The sequence below is a fragment of the Protopterus annectens genome, chromosome 8.part0 (assembly GCF_019279795.1).
Source record: "Protopterus annectens isolate FY-2018-M chromosome 8.part0, PAN1.0, whole genome shotgun sequence".
NCBI classification, from domain to species: domain Eukaryota; kingdom Metazoa; phylum Chordata; order Ceratodontiformes; family Protopteridae; genus Protopterus; species Protopterus annectens.
Window position 1 is genome coordinate 1,852,721,034 of NC_056741.1, and position 14,102 is coordinate 1,852,735,135.

Below are 14,102 nucleotides of genomic sequence, written 5' to 3' on the forward strand. Positions count from 1 at the left end.
AGTAGCGTTGATCATTGCAGTGTATTATAATGTACCAGGATTTGCAGGCAGAAATGACAACAATATGTTATTAATATACCTACACAGATCCAGTATTGGTAGGAGCAACAGGTCTAGTAAAAATAATTTGCAGTCTTATTTAAATATGCTACCAATACTTGCAACTCTGTATTAATTCAGTTCTGAGAATATTGCAGGTGCTATTTGCAGTTTTGGTTAACATCAAAGACTGAAACAATACTAATTTCATGAACTTTAATCATATCCTTGTCTTAGGAATGGGGTCCATTTCCATCATGGTATTAGAAACCTAAAAGACTTGGAGAAATTAAACAAAGGAGCTTTCAGAAGAGTATTCGATTGAGCATCCTCCTAATGGAGAATCTAGGGTGACAGAATGAAGAAGTGAGCTTATGCCTTGGGCACATTTGCACTGAGGCCATTAAACTATCTGAATCAAATGAATTTCTTCCAAAGGAACCTAGTTCATAAAGCTATTTATGCTGTGAAAACGCTTCCTCAACAGGTTTGTCAGAAGCAATTAGAGACATCACCTGTGATTGATGATGTTAGAGACATCCCCTGTGATTGATGATGAATATCACAAACCTCATTCAGTGGGCAGTTAGAGTGGTAGATACTGATCTCATGATGTGCCATCATGCCTTGCTCTACCTATGCTACTTTTAGGACAATTTTAAATTGTCCATCAATGCCCCATTTGGTTGCACCTCACTGTTTGGTCCTATAGTGAAAGAGAAGTTGTCCAGGGGTGTGAAGCCCTTAATGATCTTTCAACACAATCAGAAGGACTCTAAATTCCTGTGGTTTAGGAAACATGAATGTTAAGTATTTATCTCCTCCTCTTAGGCTAGGGGCATACAACTTGTATTACTGCAGGGGCCACTGTTCCTTTCTATGCACGTGTATGCTACTGTGTACCTATTGAGGAAGGTTACTGCATTCATGGCTTGGTGAATTGAACACACAACCCCAGCACCACCCCAGATATCACTGTCACTCTTCCAAAAGATTGTGACAAAGGACAGATCTATTCAGCCCCATCATTCCCAATGATAGGGTTCCCCATTCACCTTACAGGGGAATGAAGTAGATGCCCATGCTGTTAAGTGAACATAAGTCACCTGGATTATACTCTGGGTTCATCTCTCTATTTCACTGGAGCTGGTATTTTCCCCATAAAACTGAACATCACCGCCCTGCCCATAAATGGACTCGTGGACTGGAGTGGAACAAAATAAATGCTTCTGCCTTCTCCCACTTTAAACTACAACACCGACATAGTACAGTACATCATACCAATCCAATGTGCTCCAGCTCATAGCTGTGATTCTAAAATAACTGAACTATACATGCTTCTTTAAGTATCTACCATGAATAAAAAATCTCTACCTAATGCTGCTATTCAACACCCCAACCAATAATCTTTACTAAACATGATACTGATGATGCCCAATCTGCCACGTCAGCTGTATAATTTTCAGAGCAAGCAAATGGTGCAGACTGATAAGCCATACCTGCTACAAACTGTATCTTTGATTCTAAAATAAAGTGTTGTGCCTCAACACTTACTTAGATTTTAGATTAGGCTGACAGTACTTGGTGCTAAGCCATACTGCTCCAGACAACAGCTGAAGTTCCAATATAAAGTTTGCTGAATGGAAAAAGAACACTCTATCTAAATGCTGTGTTTACTGCCCACCAAATACCATTATGCCATGCAGCAGTAATTAATCCAATCATCCACATTTTTCCTAAGTAAAGGAAATGGTCCATAATCACATTCCACACATCCTCCCAACCCTCCTACTCTAGACTCACAATACAGCACCTGCAGCCCATTAATTAGCTTATATAAATCAGCCTTGTAACTTTAGTAAAGTTCAAAAATTTTTAGATGATTTTAGAAGATGTTCATGCTGTAGATTTTAAATCAAGCATGTCTGGCACAGAATATTACTAACTGCTGGAGTTATAAGTCTGTTTTTAACCTGGTGAATGTTTGCTCTTAAATTTAGAAATTCAAAATTTATGCACCATAAATGCAAAATACCACTAATAAGATCTAAAAAAAATGCAGAGTTCTTACACATTTCTGTCTCAAAAAGTCATTTTGGACAGGAAACAAGTGTTTCACATGGAAACTGATACATGCTAATTATGATATAGCTTTCAGTGTAAATAAGGTTAAATACTTATTTTTACAGCTCTTAAATGCACTTAATGAGTAGTGTTACTCTTGCAATAGTAACCCAGGATAAATGCATCATATAGGCGATATAAACAGCAAGTTAGGCTGACCAGCTGCAGCTATGTAATTCACTGCAAACCATACTGGGCCAGTAAGAATCTTAACTCTGAGAAAGACATAAACAATGGCACAAAGACAACAAATTATACTGTGAGAGCAAGAAGAAATACGAAACTTGGCAGAAACTCGATGAGATGTATAACAAACCCAGGCAGGAATACAGTACTGAAAAAATGGGAGCTCAGCACAAAGACCTCACTTTGAGAGTTGTCTAAAAGTGCAGCAGGTGACTAAACACAAATAGATGCAAACCTTTTTTTTCCCATTTTTCCTCCTACAAAAATAGCTTGCACTCATATGTCATGCATGTGTCATTATCTTGTTTCATTATGCTTTGCTGTGATTGCACCTTACGATGGTGTAATTAGTATGGCACATTCAGGAAATAAAAAATATCCTCATTGTAAAGGGAACCTAATAAGCATGCACTTATAGTTTAGTTGTTGTGTCTTTCGGCTTTTCCCTGTTAGGGTTCGCCGATTCACGCATGTCTCCACGCAGAAGACGCTCTAGCTGAGAATCGAGCCGGACAGCGTCTGACTGTGAGGAGACAACGCTATCGCATATTTTATATATAATATCCACAGGAATGACTAGCAAGGAATTAAGAGGAATGCCTACAGTTTTACACTAAAAAATAAACCAGTGGTATTATACAGCTGGTCTCTTATCCATCAGGTTTTTCATTGTTTTTCTATATATGTTGTATAACAGTCTGCTAGTATTGTAAAAAAAAAAAAAAAAGCTGAAAGGTCTACTGCAGTTGTACTGTTCCATATCAATAAGCAAGTATGAAAACAAATATAAAGACGAAAAATCAGTGTTTGAACGACACAAATGTCTGCCAACAGTAGTTATAAATGCAGTTAAAACGTATGGCAGCAACCTGAAGTAGAATGTACTATATACTATATACATAAACGGAGCACTCTAGCAGAAACAAACAAGTACAGTACCTCACCACTTTGGTAGGGAACACCAGGAAAAGAAGGTAGTTGTTGCTCTGAGCTGACCGGGAACTCTAAACTGCAGTGGCTGAACGGGAACTCCTGGTAGTGCCTATATGGCGGTCCGTGAATTCCTTGTCTGGTGAAATAAAATAGAGGATTCAGTAGCAGGTAAAATCTCCAGTTCTTCGCAGAAAGAAGGAAATACCTGCTGCTGGACCCACTATTTATTAGGGGAGAACAAAAGAAGCTTAGGTTGGGGGTGGTGGTGTTATGCAAGTGGTGGCTCGGAATGCAAGAATCCGATTGGTTGCCACCACTTGCTTAGCAAGAATTTTTCAAACACTTTTTCTGACAAAACTTCAATGTGACCTTAATGTTAAAACACAGTGAATCATAACTAGATATGATAAATTACATATTTAGTTACGATTTCAGAGTGTTTTACATTAAGGTGAACTAAAAATCAGCAGTACACTTTCTCTCACTTGTGGAAGCACTCGGGGGTAACGGCTTGAAAATTGTATCTTCTCATGGTGTGCTCGGACTTAAACACACAAGCGCCATGAGAAGGTACTCGGGGTTAATGATTTAAAGCTCTATGTCCATGTGCCACTAGTCTGCTTCTAAAAAACAACACTGCACCCAGACCTAGCTAACTAACATTTGCCTCATTAACGGCTAAAAAAGTTATAACATTTCAGAGCTGGTTTTTAATAAGTCAAAATTCCTGTTTTGATCCATAGATCATAATCAAGTGACATCATGGTATACTAGCTTGCTTAGGGACACTGCACTATAAGTTAGATATAAACTGTCACAGGGGCAATAATTTCTTAGACTTTAGGTTTTTCAAAAAGATCCTCACCAATTGGTTTTGCAGTGTTTTATAGTTAAATCAAACCAACCACATTTGTGGTAAGCAAAAAAGATCTGTTGAAACAGTCTAGGGAATGCTAGCTTACTTGTGATGACACCCACCACAGCTTTTAACTTGATGGCAAATTGTATTTTTTTTTTTATTGTTTGATTGTTATAGGTTTCTTTTTTACTGCCCTAGTTCTGGCAATCTGAAGAAGCTTTGGTTCAACAGCAGAAGGATCTACTTTGTCCTTACTTTTCTGTGAGTGTCACTAAAACACATAAAATCTAATACCAGCTCATGCCAGCCCCATTTTAAAAGTTGTGGCCCTACACACTGGCATCAAATCTTTTGTAAGTGATTGTGCTGACTGGTGACGCATGAATACTGAATAGAACTTTCAATTAGTTAACCCTGGACCCATAAAATGTCCACTCTTATTCTACTGCTGTTATTCACTCCACATTAATTTTGGATAGATTCATCATATTGACAGATGACACTGGATGTCCCGTTAAAACAAGCACCATTGTTTCACTGTTTACGATGACTCAACACACATGTCGTTCCCAAGTGCCTGCAAATATAACAGCTTTTTCCATAACTAAATTTCTATAAAAAATACTTTTAAAGCTGGAAACATTTTTTTTCATTTTTACAATAACATTGTGGATGAGTCTTTTTCCTTAACAAGGAGATGGAAGTGAATTAAAGCATAACCTGTCTGTAACTCATATTCTAATCCAGGACTTGGCCTCCCCTCCAATCAGCTGGCCTGACATTTAGCTATCCGTGATTCTTATTCTAATTAGGAACTTGATTTCCCTTCCCATCAGCTGGCCTGACTATTATCTAATCTATGACTCTTATTCTAGTTAGGGATTTGCTTTCCCACCCCAAACCAGCAGGCCCAACTATCAGCAAATCAGGAACCATATCTTTACCTCCAATCATAAGGGCTGTTTTCCACCACATTCCCTTGTTTAGAGTTATTTAGACAACTAGAATTGTACTTTTTTCAGGAAGAAACATTTCAACTCATGAAGTGTGATAGATTAAAGTGTTCATTAATTTGAATAAACTGGACAACTTAAAGTTCAAAGAATGATTAATTTGTGTTTTTATTACTTGATTTTGAGAACATTTACATTCTAGTCTGGTTAGCTCTCTCTACCTGCAAAATACCCACATGAATGAAACAGTGGATACATTTACTTTTCATTTCAGATATAATATTTGAGAGCAAGTAAATTATTCTAAGGATCTCATAAAGACTGATTCATCTTGTGGTTTCTATATATTAACTGTAGCACTGACTTTGTCTTCCACTGGCTTCAAACCAACCAAAGTCATTATGTGGCTCAAGCGTTGAAGACAACTAATGTATACCTGATATGTGGTCAAGTGTTGAAGACTACTAATGTATACCTGATATTTGGTCTTGTTTTGCTTCAGATCGTTATACCTCAGTCTAATAGCTTCATCTGGATCATGTCCTACTCATGCCTAGTATAACCACAGACAAGAATATCAGCTGTGATGTAAACTACTCCATCAAAAATTCTATATCAGTGGCTACTCTTTAGGAAAATATCTGTTACTGAAAAAAATTTAAAAGGTAATCTGAGAACTCTGTATCTGTCTAAAGAAGTATTATATACAAAGCTTACAGGTAGCTTCATCCAGATTGATTTACCAAAAGTTTTGATTTGTACCTAAGCATAAATGTATTTTCTCTTAGCATACTGGAGGCAGCTTGTTCAACAAATTGAAATAGATTATGTTTAATAGCAACCCATTTTTTTCCAGATTTTCAGGGTATATGTGCATTTTTAGGTTGTCTTCTTTCATGCCTGTAACCATGCCATTCACCACTTTATTTGCTATTTCAGTTAGTGCCCTTTGTTTAGCAATTTCATTAAGGTGGTCTGTACCTGTTTTATCCTTCTCTTACGTACTATAGTTACCCTCATTGGTGCATGATTTTTTGTATTTCTTACAGAGAAATCTTAATTCATTATTCAGCTCATAAATGGCTTAAGCAGTGAATAAATCAGTGTGTTTGTGCAAATGCTGTTAACATCAGAAATATCTGAAATAGATTGCTCTAGTTCTAGTTCATATTTCCTTTATTTGATTCTCAGCAAAGTCCTGAAAGTTGTGGTATTGCCAGTGTTAGCCGTACTCCTAATTCAATGGACGTTTTGCAAGATCCTTAAAGAAACATTCATACTATCTGCTGTAGAGATCTTTGTTTTATCTTTTCTATTGCTTTTCGGACAGTTGTAGTCACACTGAAACTTCCTGTTTTATAGACACTAGTGCTTTTCTTATTACTTAGGTTCATAGGTTAATAGGTAGGTAATAGGCTGTCTGCCCGAGGGCATTTATAAGCCTAGCCAGAGTATGTCAGCTTTCGCCGCCCCATTGATTAATTAACTGAGCCTCTGTCAAGAAGAACCAATGAAGTGATCCCAGGGGTGTATTTTCTGTTACCCATCCACTCGACAAGGTTTCTCTTGAAGAGTGTTAGTGAGGGGCTCTGCCTAATGTAGTTAGGAATTTTGTTCCAAAGCATGGGGAGTCTCTGTGACAGGAATCTATCCCTCCAGCATGTTCTATTTACTGTTGTGGTGAGGTTTAGCTCACTAGAGCGAGTGGCTCGCAGTGACTTGGATTTCATTAGGTGGAGCATGTCCATCAATTCTGAGTTGGACATGGCTTTGTAAGTCAGGCAGAGATCACCGTCGGGCTGCATAAGACATATGTTTGAGGCCAGTAATCCTCTTGGTGAGGTACTTATCTGGTCTTTCCAGCTGTTGGAAGTGTCTTGTGAGGTACATCCCAAATGGGGCATTGTACTCTATGATGGGTCTGATGAGTGGCGAGTAGAGGGGCACTATAACCTCTTTATTTCTAGATGCGAACCCTTTAGTAATTAGATGGGCTACATAGAAGGATTTCCTAACTCCTTTGGCAATATGATTACCAGATAAGAGATTACTATCTACCTGGGTCCCAGATCTCTTATTACCTCTTCTGTAGTAAGGGGGCTGCCACCTATGTGGTAATACATGGGTGTTTTGTTTTTCCCAAATGGGATGACTATGCATTTTTTGGCATTTAGCTTGAGACCATGACTTTGATACCAGGTGTCCGTCTCAGTAAGGCCCTTTTGGAGAATGTCAGTGTCAGCCAAAAAGTCAATTATGGCTCCCAGTTTGCATTCATCGGCGAACTTGGTTAGCCATAGTCTTCCTGTGTTTGCATGTACTTCTGAGAAGTATATGCTGAACAGTAGGGGTCCCAGGACCAAGCCTCGTGGGACACCACTTGTGACTGGTTTAGAGTCAGACCTGGAGCCCACTATTCTTACTGTGTGAGTTCTGTCTGTAAGCCAGTTGGCAACCCATCTCGTGACATAGGGGTTTATGTTCAGGCTGGTGAATTTTTCTATAATTCCCGAGTGGGAAATGGTGTCAGAAGCCTTGGCGAGGTCAAGGTAGGCTGTGTGAACTACCTTCACTTCAAAAATAGCCTTGGTGGCTCTCTCGAAGAAGTCAACCAGGTTTAGTAGGCATGATCTGCCCCTAACAAAGCCGAACTGGGTCAGGTCAAGTGTTTGGAGGTTCCCAATGTCTTTGTTAATGAGTTCTATGATGATACCTTCCATAGCCTTGCAGACCAGGCTAGTCAGGCTTATGGGGTAATAGTTACCAGGGTCAACTGTGGCCCCTCCTTTGTGGAGCAGAATAACTGTTGCTGTGCACCATTCTATGGGCATGTAGCCTGTTGAGAGGCTGAGGGTGAACAGTGCGTTTAGGTGGGGGGTTAGTTTGTTTTGTAGTTCATGCAAGATGCAGCCTGGAACACCATCTGGCCCCATTGACACTGTGCTTTTGGCTTTTGAAAGGGCTGTTTTCCCCTGTGCGTCTGTGATTTCCGGGACAGTACACTTTTCCGGTATTGTTGTGAGCCCTTTTGGGAGTGAGAGGGGAGGTGAAGTTTGCACTGAATCTATCTGCCAGGATGTTGGCAATATCAGTGGGTTCAGTATATTTTGTGCTATTTTGCCCTAGCTCAGTGCATATCTGTGAGTTGCCACTTAGATTCTTGATATAGCTAAAGAAGGCTTTGTGGTTATCTTTCAAATCATTAGCTATTTTTCTTTCAAAGTTAGCCTTAGAGGATTTTATGAGGGACCTTAGTTTCTTACTGATACTGATCAGGGATGTCTTTCCTTCTTGGGATTTGCTTTTTTTCTGAACTAGTTTCCTCCTTCTATTGTATAGCCTGTTTATGGCAGGGGTCCACCAGACTGGTTTCCTTCTCTTAGGGGAGTGAGTCTTGGTTTAGCTAGGGATGACACGATCCATGCATCCTTGTAGGTGCTCATAGAGTGCATTTGTAAAGGTTCCTGCATCTTGGATACTGTTATCCTTTAGCGTGGGGGCTGTGAAACTTACCACCTCTGTCTTAAGTAAGGTGAAGTTTGCTATAGAAAAGTTTTTCACTGTGGTTTCCTTGGTTGTAGGTGGTGGTGTGGTGTGGACATCCAGAGTGATTAGTTTATGGTCTGATCTAACCAGTGACAGGTTGACCTCCGGTGTGGAACACCTGTCACTCATGTTGGTGATGACCAGGTCCAGTATGTTTTCACCTCTGGTAGGGGAGTTTACCAGCTGATCCAGGGCATTTGAGTTGATAAATTCCAGGAAGCGCTAGACCTGGGAGTTTGTACTTGAGCAGTTTTCCCAGTTAATGGTAGGGTAATTGAAATCGCCCAATATCAGGGTGTTCGGTAGGACTTTCATGTTTTCCAGTGTCTCCAGAAAGGCGGAGTGGTGGTCCTGGGTCATGGAGGGTGATCTGTAGCAGGCCACAATTAGCATTGCAGATTTGCCTGATGTTAGTTGCACATGGATGATCTTGGAGGTATCATGCTGCGCCACTAATGTGCAGGTGTAGGTATCCTTGATGAATATGGATACACCCCCTCCTTTTGTGTTTCCGTCCATGTTCTGTGGTTGAAATGTGTGGCATGAGTTGTAGTCCAGTATTGCTGGGGTGCTCTGTGGAGCCTTGAACCAGGTTTCAGTTACTGCACAGGTGTCGACGTTCTCCATACTGAGGAGTGCTTCGAGCGTGTGCCTTTTGATATTTAAACTACTGGCATTGAATAGCAAACCCTCATTTTTTTATTTGTGCTGTTTACGGAGGTGGGTTTGACTTTTGAGCCTTGCCTAAAAAGGCACTATGGGGGCAGCAAGAGCCTTGGCCAGTATTCAAAAGCCTAGGGGTGACAGGTGCAAGCTGTCTCCTGCGAAGCAATGAGGCCTGTCGAGCATGTCGTCCCAAGCTGACAGACACTGGATCCCCTTTGAATGACACCAGAAGCTTAGCCAGTTGTTGGAATTGATCATGTTTTCTTTATACTGTGGTATCATTCTTGGTGAGGGCAGGATGCTGCTTAGGGTCAGGGTCATACCCTCCTGGGCTACATGATCAGAGAGCTCTTCCATGTCTATTTTCATGTAGTCCAGGGAGGTACATCTCAGGTCATTCACACCAACATGAACAATGACAGAGTCATATTTGTACTTGTTCTGGAGTGACTTGAGTGCTTGTGTTATGTGGTGGAGTCTGGCTCCCGACAGGCAGCTAACAGTAACCTTCTGCTTGTCCAGCCTAGTGAGTGGGATGTCAGTGTGCCTGACTATATAGTCGCCTAGTACTAGTGTGTTAGGTATGTTATTTTGCCGTAAGGGCTGTGATTGTGCGGCACACTGATTTTGTATTTTATGTGTTGTCTGGCTTGTGACAGGAGGTGCAGGTTTTTTGGGTGTCCGCTTTGGAGGTCTGTGATGCTTTTGCAGGTTTTTATTTAGAGCCTCCGAGTATGATTTTGTGTATTTATGTGTACTTTTTGCCAGTGCTGGTTTAGTATGTCTATGTGCATCTGGAGGTGTGGTGCAAGTGTTAACCTTCTCCTGATGACTGCCTATTCCAGTCTTGGGTGGAGAGAGCTTAGCCTCCAGTTTAGCTATATAATTGCATCTCTTGCATATGTTAATGTTTTGTGGTAGGAGGAGGGGGATGTCTGTGTACATGAGGCAGTTGTAACATTGCCTCAGGGTACCCAGGTTCACCAGTTGGACTGGAGAGTATACCTGAAATTGCCCTTTGGTCATGCCTGAATAGTAGGGTGAGCTGCTTAGTCACTTGGTTGGTGAGGGGGGAATAATGAGCCTTGCCCTGCTGGGCAATCAAGTATCGGGGTATATTAGTGCTTGCTATTAGATCTGAGCAAGTGCTGAACTGTAGGATTATTTTTAAGTGCTTAGGTTGAGAGTTAGACTACTTTAAAGGGAAAAACTGAAGAGGAGGCTTGGTGGATCTGGGATATATTTAGCCCTAGCTAACCTGCACTGCGCGGACATGCAAAACCATGCAAACAGTTTTTTTACAGCAGGGATATGAAAGAGATAGAAATTAGCCTAGAATGGCTTATAAACTACTAACTTCTGGGCTGGAACCACTCCTTCAGGGACAGATGGCTGCTCAAACTCCCTCTCTCACAGGTGAACAGAGAAACCTCCCCACTATCCAAGTAAGGTATGGGCAACTCAGAAAATTGTAACACAGCCCTGAATTCAGCACTAGCCTGAAAACTGGACTATACTAGCTTAGAAAGATGGAAAACAAGGACAATTATTTTGACAAGATAAGACAAAAACAGTAAAAAATACACTTAAAACAGCTTTAAACGACTACAAACAGTAAAAATTTCACTTAAAACAAATTAAATGACTATAAGCAATCAGAAAAGGCTTTTAAATAAATTACCCAATTAACCAGTAAAAAAATCTCAAAACTGATCCCTGTTCCTGTAGTCTTCAATCAGACAAGTTCTAACTGCACACTCCTGCCACTGGGGTGCAGGGGAACCTTCTTCAAAAAAGAAGGCCTGGAGTAGTGCTCAAGTTATACAAACAAAGCTAGATTCAGCAGGCCTGGATCTAGTCTATGCTACAGCAAACAAGGAGCACCAATTTCAGTAAGAAACAGCTCAAATAAGCAGGCACTATAAGCCTTTAACCAGAAATTCCCAGCTCAGAAGGGCAGAGTCTAGCCTCTCCTCCCACAAGAGTGCAGACCATGAACCACCAGAACTAATATACTTTTAGAATAACAGACACTGAGCCTTCAATCAGCAGTTCCCAACTTAAAAGGATGTAAGCTACCTGTCCTGCCACAACAGTGCAGACCACAAACCTTCTTAATGTAAAACAACTGGTCTGAAGCCCAAGTGCTTAAACCAAAAGGCTTAGAATGATAGTTACACCAAGCAGTAATAAATACAACTGAGTACTTTTAAGATGTTGCAAAAGCAAAATAAAGTAGGAAGAAACACAAATACAGTAATAGCGGATGAAAAAAAGTGCAATTTTTTTTATTTTTTTATTTTATTTTTTTTTTTTTTTTGAGTGAGCAAATGAGATGGGCCCAGGAGGAGTATCCAAATGCAAATTTACAAGAGGGGCGGGCAGTTTCAAAGTCACCAAGATTAACACCAAAACAAAAGCAGGGAGGGTGGGTGAGGAACTAACTGAAAAAACAAAGCGACATTTTCCAGCTAGATAGTATTCAATGCAACACAAATAAATCAATTTAAATGCTGTATTATTTGAAAAAAAGTGCAGATAAAGATTTACTTAAATTCACTTATATGTCCTGATATTCAGATTTACTTTAGAAATATCCATAAGAGTACTTGTTTCTGAAACTTTCATGGCTGAATTTGCCTTGGAAATATCTGTAATGACTCTCTCATTAACAAGGGAGCCTGCAGGATTTTTTGCAGGGGGGTGCAAATCCAGAGCCCCACCCACATAGCTCACCCCGCCCCCTGCCAACACAGCCCCGCCCAAGCCCACCCACCCCAAGCCCCGCCCACACAGCCATTCCAGTGTCCCATTACTTGGCTATTTCTCCCCATTTACTGTAGACACTGTTCAAATCTGTGTGCATACTGTTTTATGCTTTAGTTCTACAATGATTACAGGCAGTTGGATTTAATTTACAACTTTTATTTCAGACATTATAGCCCAAACACTGAGACATTTACTAAACCTAAACAAAGCAATAGTCTTACAATGAAAACAGACTTGGCATTAAAGCTTCTCTACTTTTGAAACTCACATTCAATGAAACAGCATTGAAACCCACATTCAAAGAAAATGCATCTGGCCAGTGGCAGGTTATTTACCTTTGAACTGTTTTCAAGGAATAGGCTCCTTGCAAACCGTTAGGGCCATGCAAAAGTTATTTGATTTACCTGATTGTATTAATTATAATATATAATTGAATTATATCCCTTGTATTATACAGCAACACTTGTTTGAGTGTCGCTGTCAAGTAAAAGTAATCTGAATAATTCCACATTAAAGATATCTGAAACTAATGAAGATGTTGTTGCTAGAAAACTGTATATTTCAGTGTTTCATCTACAAATTCAGTGCCTGCTGCCGTCAAAGAATAAATTGCCTATGTTAAATTAAAAAAATGGTAAGCTGGTATATTGCAATAGAAAATGGATGACAAGCTGAAACAGGTTCATAGTTATTAGGCATCTCATGCAAAGGAGGACATCCTGAGGACTGCAGCATACAAATGTATATGCTGTAGGAATAGAACCTCAAGTCTTTACATTAAGATGCAAGTATTCTACTTGTGGTGCTACTAACATAGCTTTAAAACTTTATACCACAATAGAGATACCATTTGTTAAACAAAACAGTTGCACATTGTAAATAGACTTGGCATGAGCAGCAGTGAACTTAGCTTCCCTTAAAACTCACAGTTCCTTGAAAATGCACTTGAAAATAAATTCCACCTGCTAACTCTAACTTGGGCATTTCACTTTCTCTCTTACAAACATACCACACCCCTCAAGGCCTCACCCTTAGTGCAAGAAATCTTGACAAAGCCTAAAATAAATAGGGACAGATTATAAATATGGCTCTCAGAAACTTAGAAAATTGCAAGAGTAACAGGATTTGTGTTAGTATGCATTTTTCTAAATGACATGACATCTAAAACTGAAATGTCTCATTATTTAGCAACTTCAATCCTTTTTAAGAGGAATATGGGGCAAAAATCTGGACAGCTGAGGGGGTATGCTACCTCCCTCTTATACACACACCAAATAATTCTGGTCAGACTTGAATTAGTTCTGGGAAGGTTGCACTGAACGGCACCGTGCTTGATCTGAAGTGGGTGAAATCCTGGTAGCTAGTGATTGCAGCTCAACAATGTGGAGCATTAAAGCATTTTTAGCAGAGCATTGTTTCATCACTACCTATTGTGTTTGCACATAAGCTGTAAACATTTGCCTTTTTTGATTACTACAGAGTACATTTACCCACCAGAGCTATTGTGTTTTGACTTCAGTGTGGAGCTAGTTGTTGCAAGGCTTGGCTTTTAAGTAAGGTAGCAATGCTTATTTACCATATACCATTAAAGCCACCCAACTACAAGTGTACTAACACACAGACACTGCTATAAGACACTGGTCTCCAATAAAATGTAATGAGCTTCTGAAAATACTGTAATCCTGTCCTTTTATTACAAATACTGTCATATGCATTTCAATACCCAAGGCTTATACATTATCTAGCTATGTAAATATTCTCTGCATGGCAACAATGAAAAGGCTTTCAATGCTGGTAATTCTTTAACAATATGCTTACTAAAGCTTACTTGCATCTTACAATGTCTGACAAGCTTACTAAAGCTTACTTGCATCTTACAATCTCCGACACGCTTACCTGATGTTCATTAAACCATGGCTACTTAAACAGAACAGGGCACTGTGACAGCATGCAGTTCCTGAATAATAAGAAGCATAAATCAACAGTATAAAAATCTGATAGAAAACCAGAACATTTTGCAAAATCAA